Source organism: Pecten maximus, chromosome 11 (assembly GCF_902652985.1).
Source record: "Pecten maximus chromosome 11, xPecMax1.1, whole genome shotgun sequence".
NCBI lineage: Eukaryota > Metazoa > Mollusca > Bivalvia > Pectinida > Pectinidae > Pecten > Pecten maximus.
In genome coordinates, this window is record NC_047025.1 from 457,884 (window position 1) to 476,705 (window position 18,822).

Sequence of the window (18,822 nt, forward strand, 5' to 3'; positions counted from 1 at the left end):
ATTTACGTGGATGGATACTTCAGCATTTTAAATACTTTAATATATAAATACTTATAACCGGTAAACTTGTAAGAATAATTAAATAAGTATTTATATAATAATCCGAATTTTTATGTTAATGACCGTAGCGACTAAACAACAACTGTTCTGAATACATAATGACAAAATTAGATGATCTGACCATACGGGAACATTGTACGATGTTTACTTGCCGAAATATACGCAATTTAATTCCAATCCAAACCGCCTCGCAGCTTCAGGTCGCCATCTTTGTTAAAATCAATGCATCTGTGCGTTTGGAAGAGTAAGTACTGCAAAGCTTCTAAGTGATCTTGTGATATAAATTTTAAGATTATAATAAAAACGAAAGATGGATTTTAAAATAATTTGATTTAAATTACTTATGCTTTAGGTTAGCAAATAGTAGCAATTATTTACAATGAACTTTAACGCTGTACTCAATACTGATCACGATGCTTTTATTTAGACGTTTTCTATTTCTTTCGCTTCATTTCATTTAAAGAATTGTTTTAGATTTCCCAGTAATTTCGCGGGAAATGAACTTGATGACGTAGGAAGGCCACATGGTATAGAATCAGGCATCTATAGTCGGTAAGTGGAGGTTTTGAGTGGATAACACTTCGGTCCATTAGCTGTATGACATTTCGTGGCGTCGGTTATTAGAACGTGACCCAGAAAACACGACGATAATAAAAACAGAAGACCATTGAATATTACCGGATTATTTTCGCAATTATTGAGACACCATTGTGCTAAATTACAATGGAAAGTAACACTGATTTAATTCATAGCTCTATCGTATCGTAATCTATATGTAGTTGGGCAAGATCTACTTTCGTTTTACAGTTTACGGATATGGTCATATAAATAATTCATCTTCTCAACCATAGTCGAATTACTTCACGGGATAGTTCTATCAAGTATATTTGTACTTCTCATGTACAGGGTGCATCTTTGTTTAAAATTGACTGGTCTGCAGGGGTGATCTGGCTACTCTCAACAGACCCTGACCCCAGGGTCACGTTACTATCGTATCCCTTTGTAAACACTTCATAATAAATGTATCCACGACTGATTCCTTTGGATAACTACAACTTTCTACCTTCTGGAAGAGACGTGTATATGATATACCATATTTACGTGGATGGATACTTCAGCATTTTAAATACTTTAATATATAAATACTTATAACTGGTTGGCTTGTAATAAGAATAATAATAAGAAAAAACATAACAATAACAATAGTGATTTCCATCCGAAATGGAAATCCCTAAAAAGGAGGCATTTCTAAATATCAACGAAGTCACTGCGACCTCTATAAATTGTATCATTGGTCATGGCGGCCATCAAAAGGAGAAGGGGGTCTGCCATGTACTTTTTCTCCGACTTCAGGTTTCGGAACCTATAAGTATAACACGTGACAGTAGACGCTTACCTGAACTTCATAGTTCTTTCTTACCGTTTGACATTCTCCAATATAAAAAAAGACGAAATCATGAAAAGGTTCGAACTTTGACGTTCCCCGGCGTGATAATCAACAGTGACCCTGATTTATTGTCACATCCGGAAAGGGAGTGTGTTAAAGAATGATGGTATTGGAACCACAGGCTAACACTCGTACGTATGTACCGTGATAAGACAAGGTCAAAGGTCACCACCGCGTACATGTACCGTGATAAGACAAGGTCACCACCGTGTACATGTACTGTGATAAGACAAGGTCACCACCGTGTACATGTACCACGATAAGACAAGGTCATCACTATGTACATGTACCATGATAAGACAAGGTCACCACCGTGTACATGTACCGTGATAAGACAAGGTCATCACTATGTACATGTACCATGATAAGACAAGGTCACCACCGTGTACATGTACCGTGATAAGACAAGGTCACCACCGTGTACATGTACCGTGATAAGACAAGGTCATCACTATGTACATGTACCATGATAAGACAAGGTCACCACCGTGTACATGTACAGTGATAAGACAAGGTCAAAGGTGACCACCGTGTACATGTACCGTGATAAGACAAGGTCACCACCGTGTACATGTACCGTGATAAGACAAGGTCACCACCGTGTACATGTACCACGATAAGACAAGGTCATCACTATGTACATGTACCATGATAAGACAAGGTCACCACCGTGTACATGTACCGTGATAAGACAAGGTCACCACCGTGTACATGTACCGTGATAAGACAAGGTCATCACTATGTACATGTACCATGATAAGACAAGGTCACCACCGTGTACATGTACAGTGATAAGACAAGGTCAAAGGTGACCACCGTGTACATGTACCGTGATAAGACAAGGTCACCACCGTGTACATGTACCGTGATAAGACAAGGTCACCACCGTGTACATGTACCACGATAAGACAAGGTCATCACTATGTACATGTACCATGATAAGACAAGGTCACCACCGTGTACATGTACCGTGATAAGACAAGGTCACCACCGTGTACATGTACCACGATAATACAAGGTCACCACCATGTACATGTACCACGATAAGACAAGGTCACCACCGTGTACATGTACCGTGATAAGACTAGGTCAAAGGTCACCACCGTGTACATGTACCGTGATAAGACAAGGTCACCACCGTGTACATGTACCACGATAAGACAAGGTCACCACCGTGTACATGTACCGTGATAAGACAAGGTCACCACCGTGTACACGTACCACGATAAGACAAGGTCACCACCGTGTACATGTACCATGATAAGACAAGGTCACCACCATGTACATTACCATGATAAGACAAGGTTACCACCGTGTACATGTACAGTGATAAGACAAGGTCAAAGGTGACCACCGTGTACATGTACCGTGATAAGACAAGGTCACCACCGTGTACATGTACCGTGATAAGACAAGGTCACCACCGTGTACATGTACCACGATAAGACAAGGTCATCACTATGTACATGTACCATGATAAGACAAGGTCACCACCGTGTACATGTACCACGATAAGACAAGGTCATCACTATGTACATGTACCATGATAAGACAAGGTCACCACCGTGTACATGTACAGTGATAAGACAAGGTCACCACCATGTACATGTACCGTGATAAGACAAGGTCACCACCGTGTACATGTACCGTGATAGGACAAGGTCACCACCGTGTACATGTACCATGATAAGACAAGGTCACCACCGTGTACATGTACCACGATAAGACAAGGTCATCACTATGTACACGTACCACGATAAGACAAGGTCATCACTATGTACATGTACCATGATAAGACAAGGTCACCACCATGTACATTACCATGATAAGACAAGGTTACCACCATGTACATTACTATGATAAGACAAGGTCAATGGTCACCACCATGTACATTACCATGATCATGGTAATGTTAAGTGTCTTGTTGCTCTATTTAAAAATGAAATAACTTTCCGACGTAAAATTTGACATAACACTTTTAACTAAAACGTGCTAAAGAAATGAAACATGCATTTAGGTTACATAAAGTCATGTATAAAACTATGGTTTCTCTTTTCCCGGTCAGTATTACTGTAATAGTAACGACTTCATTGTCACTTATATACTATTTATTCATTCATTTTTGGCATACAAAACTAAACAATTAAAAAACAAAAACGACCTAGTTCTTACTCAGTCTATTAGTACAGAAGTATGTGTATCGAATCTCGATATCGTAACATATTAGACAATATCTCACACAATATTTTTACATCAGCTATGAGACAATGTGTGGAATAGTTTCCGCTAACCATTTTCATATAACTAGCTAATTTATCTGTATGGTGCCCGCTCCGGAAAATGGGGACATATACCATAATAATGATTTTTTTTATTGGTTATCAGAAACACTTTATTTTTTTTCAAAGCTTTCGTCTCTACTTTGTAAATGAGACTTTCCTAAATATAAATATGGAGAAGGCAAAATGCATATATCATTTAAATTGGTTTAGTTTACAATAAACTGATATCAACGAAATCATTGATTAACATACCGGCATATGATAACGTGAATTATACAATGATGAATACCATGTTTTGAGACAGAATTAATCGTCGTCCGTTGAACTAGATCTGATTACCGAATAAAACTCATGGTAAAATTAAATAAACGTGTTCCTTGGATAAATATATGTTATATACCACTTGTGGTATATGACCGTCCGGTCTTTTGATTGGTCAAGAATTCGAACTTTGACCCAAGCTGCAATTGTTATTGACGTCATCAATAATCAAATGACGTCACATCAACGGGTTTCGGACGTCACCGGTAAACTTTATTTGCATACGCGAAATTCTACTTGGCCACGTTTCCCTTTGATTCAAGCCGATATTATTGTGGTAGAAACAGGTCACACGACTCATGATTGTTGGATATGGAATTTATTTCACACTCGTAAGTTATTTTTTTAAAGTTGCAAAAGACACTCGCTAAAGCTCGTGTCTTTTGTAACTTAAAAAAAAATACTTGTGTGAAATAAATTCCATATCCAACAATCACTCGTTGTGTAACCTGTATAAATATAATTCTAAAAAGCCACATGGAATGCTAATAGGCTGCCTATGTAGAATACAAATAATTGTGTGGCCCAGATTGCAAAACCCGAAACCGCTGGTCTCCCGTGTTGGAAAAATGGGGTTCAATGGCACAACGTCGTGACCTTGTTCACGGCTTTGCCCTAATACATTTATCGGCCAAAAATCGGCCCCGCGGTACATTTAAGCATTGAACGGCTTTCAGTTGGCATTCATTTTGACTATGAATGCCAACTGAAAGCCGTTCAATGCTTATATTTACCATCTGCGATTTTTTATTTGTCGTGCGATTTTTTTTTGAAATTTTCAAATTCAAATTTCAGTTGGCAGTTCATAAGCTGGTGAACTGGCAACTGAATTGGTAGGGTTATATAGTGGCAGTGCCATACAATGGTAAATATAGCTCGTTTAACCCTTTCACTGCCGGATTTTTGAATTTGCCAAATATATGACGTTACAATATTGATGACGTCAATATTCCATGACGCAACATGTAGCAAATAGCCCGCTGGCTCTCGTCACGTCAAAGATATTGACGTACGATTTGCCAATAATCGCGCGCGTAATCACGTCAGAGGTGTGTAACTAACATCAGTTATGCGGTGTGAAACAGGTCGGCTATTTCAGTTAACAAATGACAAAATAAACAACCTCAATTTAGTTACTTTAATGTGAAACTATTTCATTACAAAATGTATCAAGAACACAAGTTTTAATACTGTAATTGTAGTTCGTTCCGTAACCAATTACCATACACACGCAGTAGCAGTAACCTTTAAACATGCCAACCCTTAGAGTAGAAAATACCCGTCCGATACGTTGGCCAATTCAAGCCTGTACTTTTGATTGTTCAAGATGTATGACGTGCCTTTAAGACTGTGTTTGCAAACTTTATTTTTCTCATATGGCCAGGAATGTCGGTCAACCACTATTGCGAATGAATTCGCAGACTGAAGCTAGGGGACATTAGTATTACAGATCCTTATACTTACAACTCAATTCTATCGAAAACTAGAGATGTCTGTAAGACAAAAATGTCCCTGCCTCCATATGAAAGTAGTCTATTTAGTCGTCATCTTGGATGTAATTCCGTAATTTTTTTTATAAAATGTGATGTCACATTATCATGCCACCCACTAAGATTCATCAGCATTAATAACACAGAACAAAAGTTAATCTTTAAAGCGGGACGGATATAGGTAACACTGTATGCCCCAACCCCATCCACAACCCATTTCATGGCGTGACCTTAAAAATATCTCATGGTGTCAGTAACATTTACATATACACAAACATAGTATGGTTCGATCTATGAAATACTCTCTTCGGAAGCTGTCAATTTGGTGATTTTGTCACAATAAGTATGTTAGTAATATGAAATATACTCTGGTAAAGTTAACAATTATATATTTACATGTAAATCACTGTCTGTCGTTAGTTAACCTTATGACTTCGATGGCATACGATTGGACTACAAGATTACCTACATTGTATATTCCATGAAAATGGTCAACCAATATAGGTGACAGAAAAACGCTTACGTGACTATTTCCATGTATGCAATACACAACATATTATGTAAATGCATAAAAGTCCCACGTGAGCTGGCAAGTAACCCCATACCTTCGCTTAAGAGAGAGTTGGATGCGCGTACCACTGCGCCATCCTCCCAACCACGCGATGACACTCTACACGAAATAGGCCTGGCGCCTACAGCGACCTGGACTAGTTTACACCTTGTAGGGGAGTGGTGGTCGCTTCTACCAACTGCTGATCTAACTTTACACACGGAACATATGTCTATGGTGGCTCGTTAGGGCCAAGTATCAAATCTCGCATTCTAATGTCATGTATAGTTTCTGTTTTGAATGTGGTCCGTCAGGTATGTGTTCTGTCATCTATGTGTTCTGTCATGTATGTGTTCTGTCATTAAATGTGTTCTGTCATGTATGTGTTATGTCATGCATGTGTTTTGCCGTGAATATACTCTCTTATGTATGTGTTCTGCAAGGTATGTGTTCTGTCATGTATGTGTTCTGTAATGTATGTGTTCTATCATGTATGTGTTTTGTAATGTATGTGTTCTGTCATGTATGTGTTCTGTAATGTATGTGTTCTATCATGTATGTGTTCTGTAATGTATGTGTTCTATCATGTATGTGTTCTATCATGTATGTGTTCAATCATGAATGTGTTCAATCATGTATGTGTTCTATCATGTATGTGTTCAATCATGTATGTGTTCAATCATGTATGTGTACTGTCATATATGTGTTCTGTCATGTATGTGTTCAATCATGTATGTGTTCTGTAATGTATGTGTTCTATCATGTATGTGTTTTGTAATGTATGTGTTTTGTAATGTATGTGTTCTATCATGTATGTGTTCTATCATGTATGTGTTCTGTAATGTATGTGTTATGTCATGTATGTGTTCTATCATGTATGTGTTCTGTAATGTATGTGTTCTGTCATGTATGTGATTTGTAATGTATGTGTTGTATCATGTATGTGTTCTGTAATGTATGTGTTCTGTCATGTATGTGTTCTCTCATGTATGTGTTCTATCATGTATGTGTTCTGTAATGTATGTGTTATGTCATGTATGTGTTCTATCATATATGTGTTCTCCCATGTATGTGTTCTGTCATGTATCTGTTCTGTCATGTATGTGTTCTGTCATGTATATGTTCTATCATGTATGTGTTCTGTAATGTATGTGTTTTGTAATGTATGTGTTGTATCATGTATGTGTTCTGTAATGTATGTGTTCTGTGCTGTATGTGTTCTGTAATGTATGTGTTCTGTCATGTATGTGTTCTGTAATGTATGTGTTCTGTCATGTATGTGATTTGTAATGTATGTGTTCTGTAATGTATGCGTTCTGTCATGTATGTGTTTTGTAATGTATGTGTTTTATAATGTATGTGTTCTATCATGTATGTGTTCTGTCATGTATGTGTTATGTCATGTATGTGTTCTGTAATGTATGTGTTTTGTAATGTATGTGTTGTATCATGTATGTGTTCTGTCATGTATGTGATCTGTCATGTATTTGTTCTATCATGTATGTGTTCTGTCATGTTTGTGTTCTGTCATGTATGTGTTCTGTCATGTATGTGTTCTGTCATGTATGTGTTCTGTCATGTATGTGTTCTATCATGTATGTGTTCTGTCATGTATGTGTTCTGTCATGTATGTGTTCTGTCATGTATGTGTTTTGTAATGTATGTGTTCTGTAATGTATGTGTTCTGTATTGTATGTGTTTTGTCATGTATGTGTTCTGTCATGTATGTGTTCTATCATGTATGTGTTCTGTCATGTATGTGTTCTGTCATGCATGTGTTCTGTCATGCATGTGTTCTGTCATGTATGTGTTCTGTGATGTATGTGTTCTGTCATGTATGTGTTTTATAATGTATGTGTTCTGTCATGTATGTGTTCTGTCATGCATGTGTTCTGTCATGCATGTGTTCTGTCATGTATGTGTTTTATAATGTATGTGTTCTGTCATGTATGTGTTCTGTCGTGCATGTGTTCTGTCATGTATGATTTCTGTGATGTATGTGTTATGTCATGTATGTGTTCTGTTATGTATGTGATTTGTAATGTATGTGTTCTGTCATGTATGTGTTTTGTAATGTATGTGTTCTATCATGTATGTGTTTTGTCATGTATGTGTTCTGTCATGTATGTGTTCTGTTTTGTATGAGTTCTGTCATGTATGAGTTCTGTAATGTATGTGTTTTATCATGTATGTGTTCTGTCATGTATGTGTTCTGTCATGCATGTGTTCTGTCATGCATGTGTTCTGTCATGTATGTGTTCTGTGATGTATGTGTTATGTCATGTATGTGTTCTATCATGTATGTGTTCTGTAATGTATGTGTTCTGTCATGTATGTGATCTGTCATGTATTTGTTCTATCATGTATGTGTTCTGTCATGTATGTGTTCTGTCATGTATGTGTTCTGTCATGTATGTGTTTTATAATGTATGTGTTCTGTCATGTATGAGTTCTGTAATGTATGTGTTTTATCATGTATGTGTTCTGTCATGTATGTGTTCTGTCATGCATGTGTTCTGTCATGTATGTGTTTTGTAATGTATGCGTTCTGTCATGTATGTGATTTGTAATGTATGTGTTCTATCATGTATTTGTTTTGTAATGTATGTGTTCTGTCATGTATGTGTTCTGTCATGTATGTGTTCTGTCATGTATTTGTTCTATCATGTATGTGTTCTGTCATGTATGTGTTCTGTCATGTATGTGTTCTGTCATGTATGTGATTTGTAATGTATGTGTTCTGTCATGTATGTGTTCTGTCATGCATGTGTTCTGTCATGTATGTGTTCTGTCATGTATGTGTTTTATAATGTATGTGTTCTGTCATGTATGTGTTCTGTCGTGCATGTGTTCTGTCATGTATGTGTTCTGTGATGTATGTGTTATGTCATGTATGTGTTCTGTCATGTATGTGATTTGTAATGTATGTGTTCTGTCATGTATGTGTTCTGTAATGTATGTGTTATATCATGTATGTGTTTTGTCATGTATATGTTCTGTCATGTATGTGTTCTGTTTTGTATGTGTTCTGTCATGTATGAGTTCTGTAATGTATGTGTTTTATCATGTATGTGTTCTGTCATGCATGTGTTCTGTCATGTATGTGTTTTGTAATGTATGCGTTCTGTCATGTATGTGTTTTGTAATGTATGTGTTCTGTAATGTATGTGTTCTGTCATGTATGTGTTCTGTCATGTATGTGATTTGTAATGTATGTGTTCTATCATGTATTTGTTTTGTAATGTATGTGTTCTGTCATGTATGTGTTCTGTCATGTATGTGTTCTGTCATGTATGTGATTTGTAATGTATGTGTTCTATCATGTATTTGTTTTGTAATGTATGTGTTCTGTAATGTATGTGTACTGTCATGTATTTGTTTTATAATGTATGTGTTCTGTAATGTATGTGTTCTGTCATGTATGTGTTTTGTCATGTATGTGATTTGTCATGTATGTGTTCTATCATGTATGTGTTTTGTAATGTATCTGATCTGTAATGTATGTGTTCTGTCATGTATGTGTTGCATGTGTAATGTATGTGTTCTGTCATGTATGTGTTTTATAATGTATGTGTTCTGTCATCTATGTGTTCTGTCATGTATGTGTTTTGTAATGTATCTGATCTGTAATGTATGTGTTCTGTAATGTATGTGTTCTGTCCTGTATCTGTTCTGTAATGTATGTGTTCTGTCATGGATGTGTTCTGTCATGTATGTGTTCTGTCATGCATGCGTTCTGTCATTCATGTGTTCTGTCATGTATGTGTTCTGTCATGTATGTGTTCTGTCGTGCATGTGTTCTGTCATGTATGATTTCTGTGATGTATGTGTTATGTCATATATGTGTTCTGTCATGTATGTGATTTGTAATGTATGTGTTCTGTCATGTATGTGTTTTGTAATGTATGTGTTCTATCATGTATGTGTTCTGTTTTGTATGTGTTCTGTCATGTATGTGTTCTGTAATGTATGTATTTTATCATGTATGTGTTGTTTCATGTATGTGTTATGTCATGCATGTGTTCTGTCGTGCATGTGTTCTGTCATGTATGTGTTCTGTGATGTATGTGTTATGTCATGTATGTGATCTGTCATGTATTTGTTCTATCATGTATGTGTTCTGTCATGTATGTGTTCTGTCATGTATGTGTTTTATAATGTATGTGTTCTGTCATGTATGTGTTCTGTCATGCATGTGTTCTGTCATGCATGTGTTCTGTCATGTATGTGTTTTATAATGTATGTGTTCTGTCATGTATGTGTTCTGTCATGCATGTGTTCTGTCATGTATGTGTTCTGTCATCTATGTGTTCTGTCGTTCATGTGTTCTGTCATGTATGTGTTCTGTGATGTATGTGTTATGTCATGTATGTGTTCTGTCATGTATGTGATTTGTAATGTATGTGTTCTGTCATGTATGTGTTCTGTAATGTATGTGTTCTATCATGTATGTGTTTTGTCATGTATGTGTTCTGTCATGTATGTGTTCTGTTTTGTATGTGTTCTGTCATGTATGAGTTCTGTAATGTATGTGTTTTATCATGTATGTTTTCTGTCATGTATGTTTCTGTCATGCATGTGTTCTGTCATGTATGTGTTTTGTAATGTATGCGTTCTGTCATGTATGTGTTTTGTAATGTATGTGTTCTGTAATGTATGTGTTCTGTCATGTATGTGATTTGTAATGTATGTGTTCTATCATGTATTTGTTTTGTAATGTATGTGTTCTGTCATGTATGTGTTCTGTCATGTATGTGTTCTGTATTGTATGTGTTCTGTCATGTATGTGTTCTGTCATGTATGTGTTCTATCATGTATGTGTTCTGTCATGTATGTGTTCTGTCATGCATGTGTTCTGTCATGCATGTGTTCTGTCATGTATGTGTTTTATAATGTATGTGTTCTGTCATGTATGTGTTCTGTCATGCATGTGTTTTGTCATGTATGTGTTCTGTCATGCATGTGTTCTGTGATGTATGTGTTTTGTAATGTATGTGTTGTATCATGTATGTGTTCTGTCATGTATGTGATCTGTCATGTATTTGTTCTATCATGTATTTGTTCTGTCATGTATGTGTTCTGTCATGTATGTGTTCTGTCATGTATGTGTTTTGGAATGTATGTGTTCTGTAATGTATGTTTTCTGTATTGTATGTGTTTTGTCATGTATGTGTTCTGTCATGTATATGTTCTATCATGTATGTGTTCTGTCATGTATGTGTTCTGTCATGCATGTGTTCTGTCATGCATGTGTTCTGTCATGTATGTGTTCTGTGATGTATGTGTTCTGTCATGTATGTGTTTTATAATGTATGTGTTCTGTCATGTATGTGTTCTGTCATGCATGTGTTCTGTCATGCATGTGTTCTGTCATGTATGTGTTTTATAATGTATGTGTTCTGTCATGTATGTGTTCTGTCGTGCATGTGTTCTGTCATGTATGATTTCTGTGATGTATGTGTTATGTCATGTATGTGTTCTGTCATGTATGTGATTTGTAATGTATGTGCTCTGTCATGTATGTGTTCTGTCATGTATGTGTTCTGTCATGTATGTGTTTTGTAATGTATGTGTTCTATCATGTATGTGTTTTGTCATGTATGTGTTCTGTCATGTATGTGTTCTGTCATGTATGTGTTCTGTTTTGTATGTGTTCTGTCATGTATGAGTTCTGTAATGTATGTGTTTTATCATGTATGTGTTCTGTCATGTATGTGTTCTGTCATGCATGTGTTCTGTCATGCATGTGTTCTGTCATGTATGTGTTCTGTGATGTATGTGTTATGTCATGTATGTGTTCTATCATGTATGTGTTCTGTCATGTATGTGTTCTGTCATGTATATGATCTGTCATGTATTTGTTCTATCATGTATGTGTTCTGTCATGTATGTGTTCTGTCATGCATGTGTTCTGTCATGTATGTGTTCTGTGATGTATGTGTTTTATAATGTATGTGTTCTGTCATGTATGTGTTCTGTCGTGCATGTGTTCTGTCATGTATGTGTTCTGTGATGTATGTGTTATGTCATGTATGTGTTCTGTCATGTATGTGATTTGTAATGTATGTGTTCTGTCATGTATGTGTTCTGTAATGTATGTGTTATATCATGTATGTGTTTTGTCATGTATATGTTCTGTCATGTATGTGTTCTGTTTTGTATGTGTTCTGTCATGTATGAGTTCTGTAATGTATGTGTTCTATCATGTATGTGTTCTGTCATGTATGTGTTCTGTCATGCATGTGTTCTGTCATGTATGTGTTTTGTAATGTATGCGTTCTGTCATGTATGTGTTTTGTAATGTATGTGTTCTGTAATGTATGTGTTCTGTCATGTATGTGTTCTGTCATGTATGTGATTTGTAATGTATGTGTTCTATCATGTATTTGTTTTGTAATGTATGTGTTCTGTCATGTATGTGTTCTGTCATGTATGTGTTCTGTCATGTATGTGATTTGTAATGTATGTGTTCTATCATGTATTTGTTTTGTAATGTATGTGTTCTGTAATGTATGTGTACTGTCATGTATTTGTTTTATAATGTATGTGTTCTGTCATGTATGTGTTCTGTCGTGCATGTGTTCTGTCATGTATGATTTCTGTGATGTATGTGTTATGTCATGTATGTGTTCTGTCATGTATGTGATTTGTAATGTATGTGTTCTGTCATGTATGTGTTTTGTAATGTATGTGTTCTATCATGTATGTGTTTTGTCATGTATGTGTTCTGTCATGTATGTGTTCTGTCATGTATGTGTTCTGTTTTGTATGTGTTCTGTCATGTATGAGTTCTGTAATGTATGTGTTTTATCATGTATGTGTTCTGTCATGTATGTGTTCTGTCATGCATGTGTTCTGTCATGCATGTGTTCTGTCATGTATGTGTTCTGTGATGTATGTGTTATGTCATGTATGTGTTCTATCATGTATGTGTTCTGTCATGTATGTGTTCTGTCATGTATGTGATCTGTCATGTATTTGTTCTATCATGTATGTGTTCTGTCATGTATGTGTTCTGTCATGCATGTGTTCTGTCATGTATGTGTTCTGTGATGTATGTGTTTTATAATGTATGTGTTCTGTCATGTATGTGTTCTGTCGTGCATGTGTTCTGTCATGTATGTGTTCTGTGATGTATGTGTTATGTCATGTATGTGTTCTGTCATGTATGTGATTTGTAATGTATGTGTTTTGTCATGTATATGTTCTGTCATGTATGTGTTCTGTTTTGTATGTGTTCTGTCATGTATGAGTTCTGTAATGTATGTGTTCTATCATGTATGTGTTCTGTCATGTATGTGTTCTGTCATGCATGTGTTCTGTCATGTATGTGTTTTGTAATGTATGCGTTCTGTCATGTATGTGTTTTGTAATGTATGTGTTCTGTAATGTATGTGTTCTGTCATGTATGTGTTCTGTCATGTATGTGATTTGTAATGTATGTGTTCTATCATGTATTTGTTTTGTAATGTATGTGTTCTGTCATGTATGTGTTCTGTCATGTATGTGATTTGTAATGTATGTGTTCTATCATGTATTTGTTTTGTAATGTATGTGTTCTGTAATGTATGTGTACTGTCATGTATTTGTTTTATAATGTATGTGTTCTGTAATGTATGTGTTCTGTCATGTATGTGTTTTGTCATGTATGTGATTTGTCATGTATGTGTTCTGTCATGTATGTGTTTTGTAATGTATCTGATCTGTAATGTATGTGTTCTGTCATGTATGTGTTGCATGTGTAATGTATGTGTTCTGTCATGTATGTGTTTTATAATGTATGTGTTCTGTCATCTATGTGTTCTGTCATGTATGTGTTTTGTAATGTATCTGATCTGTAATGTATGTGTTCTGTCATGTATGTGTTCTGTCCTGTAGCTGGTCTGTAATGTATGTGTTCCTTACATGGATGTGTTCTGTCATGTATGTGTTCTGTCATGCATGCGTTCTGTCATGCATGTGTTCTGTCATGTATGTGATCTGTCATGTATTTGTTCTATCATGTATGTGTTCTGTCATGTATGTGTTCTGTCATGTATGTGTTCTGTCGTGCATGTGTTCTGTCATGTATGTGTTCTGTGATGTATGTGTTATGTCATGTATGTGTTCTGTCATGTATGTGATTTGTAATGTATGTGCTCTGTCATGTATGTGTTTTGTAATGTATGTGTTCTATCATGTATGTGTTCTGTTTTGTATGTGTTCTGTCATGTATGTGTTCTGTAATGTATGCATTTTATCATGTATGTGTTGTTTCATGTATGTGTTATGTCATGCATGTGTTCTGTCGTGCATGTGTTCTGTCATGTATGTGTTCTGTGATGTATGTGTTATGTCATGTATGTGTTCCACATGTATGTGTTCTGTAATGTATGTGTTCTGTCATGTATGTGATCTGTCATGTATTTGTTCTATCATGTATGTGTTCTGTCATGTATGTGTTCTGTCATGTATGTGTTCTGTCATGTATGTGTTTTATAATGTATGTGTTCTGTCATGTATGTGTTCTGTCATGCATGTGTTCTGTCATGCATGTGTTCTGTCATGTATGTGTTTTATAATGTATGTGTTCTGTCATGTATGTGTTCTGTCGTTCATGTGTTCTGTCATGTATGTGTTCTGTGATGTATGTGTTATGTCATGTATGTGTTCTGTCATGTATGTGATTTGTAATGTATGTGTTCTGTCATGTATGTGTTCTGTAATGTATGTGTTCTATCATGTATGTGTTTTGTCATGTATGTGTTCTGTCATGTATGTGTTCTGTTTTGTATGTGTTCTGTCATGTATGAGTTCTGTAATGTATGTGTTTTATCATGTATGTTTTCTGTCATGTATGTGTTCTGTCATGCATGTGTTCTGTCATGTATGTGTTTTGTAATGTATGCGTTCTGTCATGTATGTGATTTGTAATGTATGTGTTTTGTAATGTATGTGTTCTGTAATGTATGTGTTCTGTCATGTATGTGATTTGTAATGTATGTGTTCTATCATGTATTTGTTTTGTAATGTATGTGATCTGTCATGTATGTGTTCTGTCATGCATGTGTTCTGTCATGCATTTGTTTTATAATGTATGTGTTCTGGCATGTATGTGTTCTGTCATGTATGTGTTTTGTAATGTAAGTGTTCTGTCATGTATGTGTTTTGTAATGTATCTGATCTGTAATGTATGTGATCTGTTATGTATTTGTTTTATAATGTATGCGTTCTGTAATGTATATGATCTGCCATGTATGTGTTCTGTCATGTATGTGTTCTGTAATGTATGTGTTCTGTCATGTATGTGTTCTGTAATGGATGTGTTCTGTCATGTATGTGATTTGTAATGTATGTGTTCTATCATGTATTTGTTTTGTAATGTATCTGATCTGTAATGTATGTGTTGTATCATGTATGTGTTGTATCATGTATGTGTTCTGTCATGTATGTGTTCTGTAATGTATGTGTTCTGTCATGTATGTGTTCTGTCATCTATGTGTTCTGTCATGTATGTGTTCTGTCATGTATGTGTTTTGTCATGTATGTGATTTGTACATGTAATGTATGTGATCTGTCATGTATGTGTTGCATGTGTAATGCATGTGTTCTGTCATGTATGTGTTTTATAATGTATGTGTTCTGTCATGTATGTGTTCTGTCATGTATGTGTTTTGTAATGTATCTGATCTGTAATGTATGTGTTCTGTCATGTATGTGTTCTGTCATGTATGTTTTTTTATAATGTATGTGTTATATCATGTATGTGTTCTATCATGTATGTGTTTTGTAATGTATCCGTTCTGTAAGGTATGTGTTCTGTCATGTATGTTATTTGTAATGTATGTGTTCTGTCATGCATTTGTTTTGTAATGTATGTGTTCTATCATGTATGTGTTCTGTCATGTATTTGTTTTGTAATGTATGTGTTCTGTCATGTATGTGTTCTGTCATGTATTTGTTTTGTAATGTATGTGTTCTGTCATGGATGTGTTCTGTCATGGATGTGTTCTGTCATGTATGTGTTCTGTCATGAATGTGTTTTGTAATGTATGTGTTCTGTCCTATATCTGTTCTGTAATGTATGTGTTCTGTAATGTATGAGTTCTGTAATGTATGTGTTTTATCATGTATGTGTTCTGTCATGTATGTGTTCTGTCATGCATGTGTTCTGTCATGTATGAGTTCTGTAATGTATGTGTTCTGTCATGTATGAGTTCTGTAATATATGTGTTCTGTCATGTATGTGTTTTGTAATGTATCTGATCTGTAATGTATGTGATCTGTTAAGTATGTGTTGTGTAATGTATGTGTTCTGTAATGTATGTGTTCTATCATGTATGTGTTCTATCATGTATCTGATCTGTAATATATGTGTTCTGTCATGTATGTGTTCCGTAATGTATGTGTTCTGTATTGTATGTGTTCTGTCATGTCTCTCTCTCTCGATCGATCGATCGATCGATCGACTAGTTATCTATCAAACGGATGATATACAGATTAACCTATATTTTAGGCGTATATATGGTGTTCCGTTGGGGCCAAATTTCTAATATCGCTCCTTCGCTCCTAAACGCGAAGGAGTGAAGGAGCGAAAACACGATTGCGAAGGAGCGAAGGAGCGAAGGAGCGAAAATACGATGGCGAAGGAGCGATGGAACTTCGCTCCTTCGCCATCGTGTTTTCGCTCCTTCGCGTTCGAATTTCGATGTAGAGTTATTTATTTATTTATTTCATTTGATGTGATGTATGCATAAGTATTCCAAATGATTTTGCAGCTATCGTACCTTGAAGAGACGTTTAAAGAATCTTGGTCTCAAGAAACGGGGAAATTGGAGATTAATTGAAATTGTCACCGCTATTAAGGTTAATATACAATCTCTCCAATAGTATGTTCCACGTCTTATAGTATTTCGACTGATCCTACTGTATGTATATATGTATCTTTTCCATCTTAAAGTTGAAAAAGTCGCTCAGTGAACCGAACTATTTATGAAAACTTCTCTCCGCCCACACTTCATTTAACGTTCCGTATAGTATACTTAGTAGTTATCTTATTACTGTTTTCCATTTGGGAAAATACATGTAGCACTGAAATTTTTGGAACACACTTTTTTTGTCTAGGGGAAATTGTACTGAAAGTCGACGGGAAAATACTGAATTGAAAGTGTTGATTAACCATTTTTGAAAATTATAGAATCTATATGATAAAACAACAATATTTAACTCAAATTAAGTGTTGCGTTATTATTTTTATGTAAAACTCTAACAATTTGGTTGCCTGGTAAGATATTTAAGGCTTCATTTATAAACACTATTAAATCTTCATATCAAAAGGAGGAAATCGGGACCGCGGTGGCCGAGTGGTTAAGGTGTACCGACACTTTATCACTATCCCTCCACCTCTGGATTGCGAGATGGAAACCCTACGTTGGGCAGTTGTAAGGTACCGACCGTAGGCCGGTGGTTTTTTCTCCGGGTACTCCGGCTTTCCTCCACCTACAAAACCTGGCACGTCCTTAAATGACCCTGGCTGTTAATAGGACGTTAAACAAAAACAAACCAAAAAATCGAAGGGAGTGGACAGGGTTTGGGATGCCGGAACATGGCATAGCTGCTGGAAGGTACCTTACACTACATAATCAATTTTTCGTTATAGTTGCAGGGGATATATATACTCATATAGGTGGTGTTATTCTGAAATTATTGTTTTCCAACTTTTTGGTGGTGTCACGTGTTTCTAAATATAATATATGGTCGTTATTACTATACATGCAAATAGATTAATATCTTTAATTAAGGATCAAATCATAGATAGAAAAGTAATATTTCAGAGTCAAAGAGTCGAGCACAAAATTGAACTTTAAAGTTGTGTACATTCAAATATACATGTATGCACATGAACTGGTAGTCCGTGTAGGTCAATTTTGTGCAACTTAATTGATTAAAATAATGTCGTATATCAATATATATAGTGTAAATATAAAATTTCTGAAACCACTAAACATAAATCAGGGAATGGAAACTACGTATAACTTCATCGAACTTCCGAACGCGAAGGAGCGAAGGAGCGAAAACACGATGGCAAAGAAGGAAGTTCCATCGCTCCTTCGCCATCGTGTTTTCGCTCATTCGCGTTTAAGTCGAAGGAGCGATATCGAAAATTTGGCCCTAAGGAACACCATACTAACGGAACACCATACTAACGGAACACCATACTAACGGAACACCATACTAAGGAACACCATACTAACGGAACACCATACTAACGGAACACCATACTAACGGAACACCATACTAACGGAACACCATAGTTTGTTGTGAAGTCAGTCTGCTGTATGTGTGTGAGAATGGGTGTGAATGTACATGAGTGAGCTGTGTGAAAGTTAAAGAAGCATGTACATGAGAAGGAGGATGATTATGATGTTGAGGATGATAATGATGATGCATGTTGATGGTGCATGATGATGATGATGATGATGATATATGTTGATGCATGATGACTATAATGATGATGATGATACATGTTGTTGATGATGATGATGATGATGATGATGATGATGATGATGATACATGTTGTTGATGATGATGATGATGATGATGATGATGATGATGATGATACATGTTGTTGATGATGATGATATATGTTGATGCATGATGACTATAATGATGATGATGATGATGATGATGATG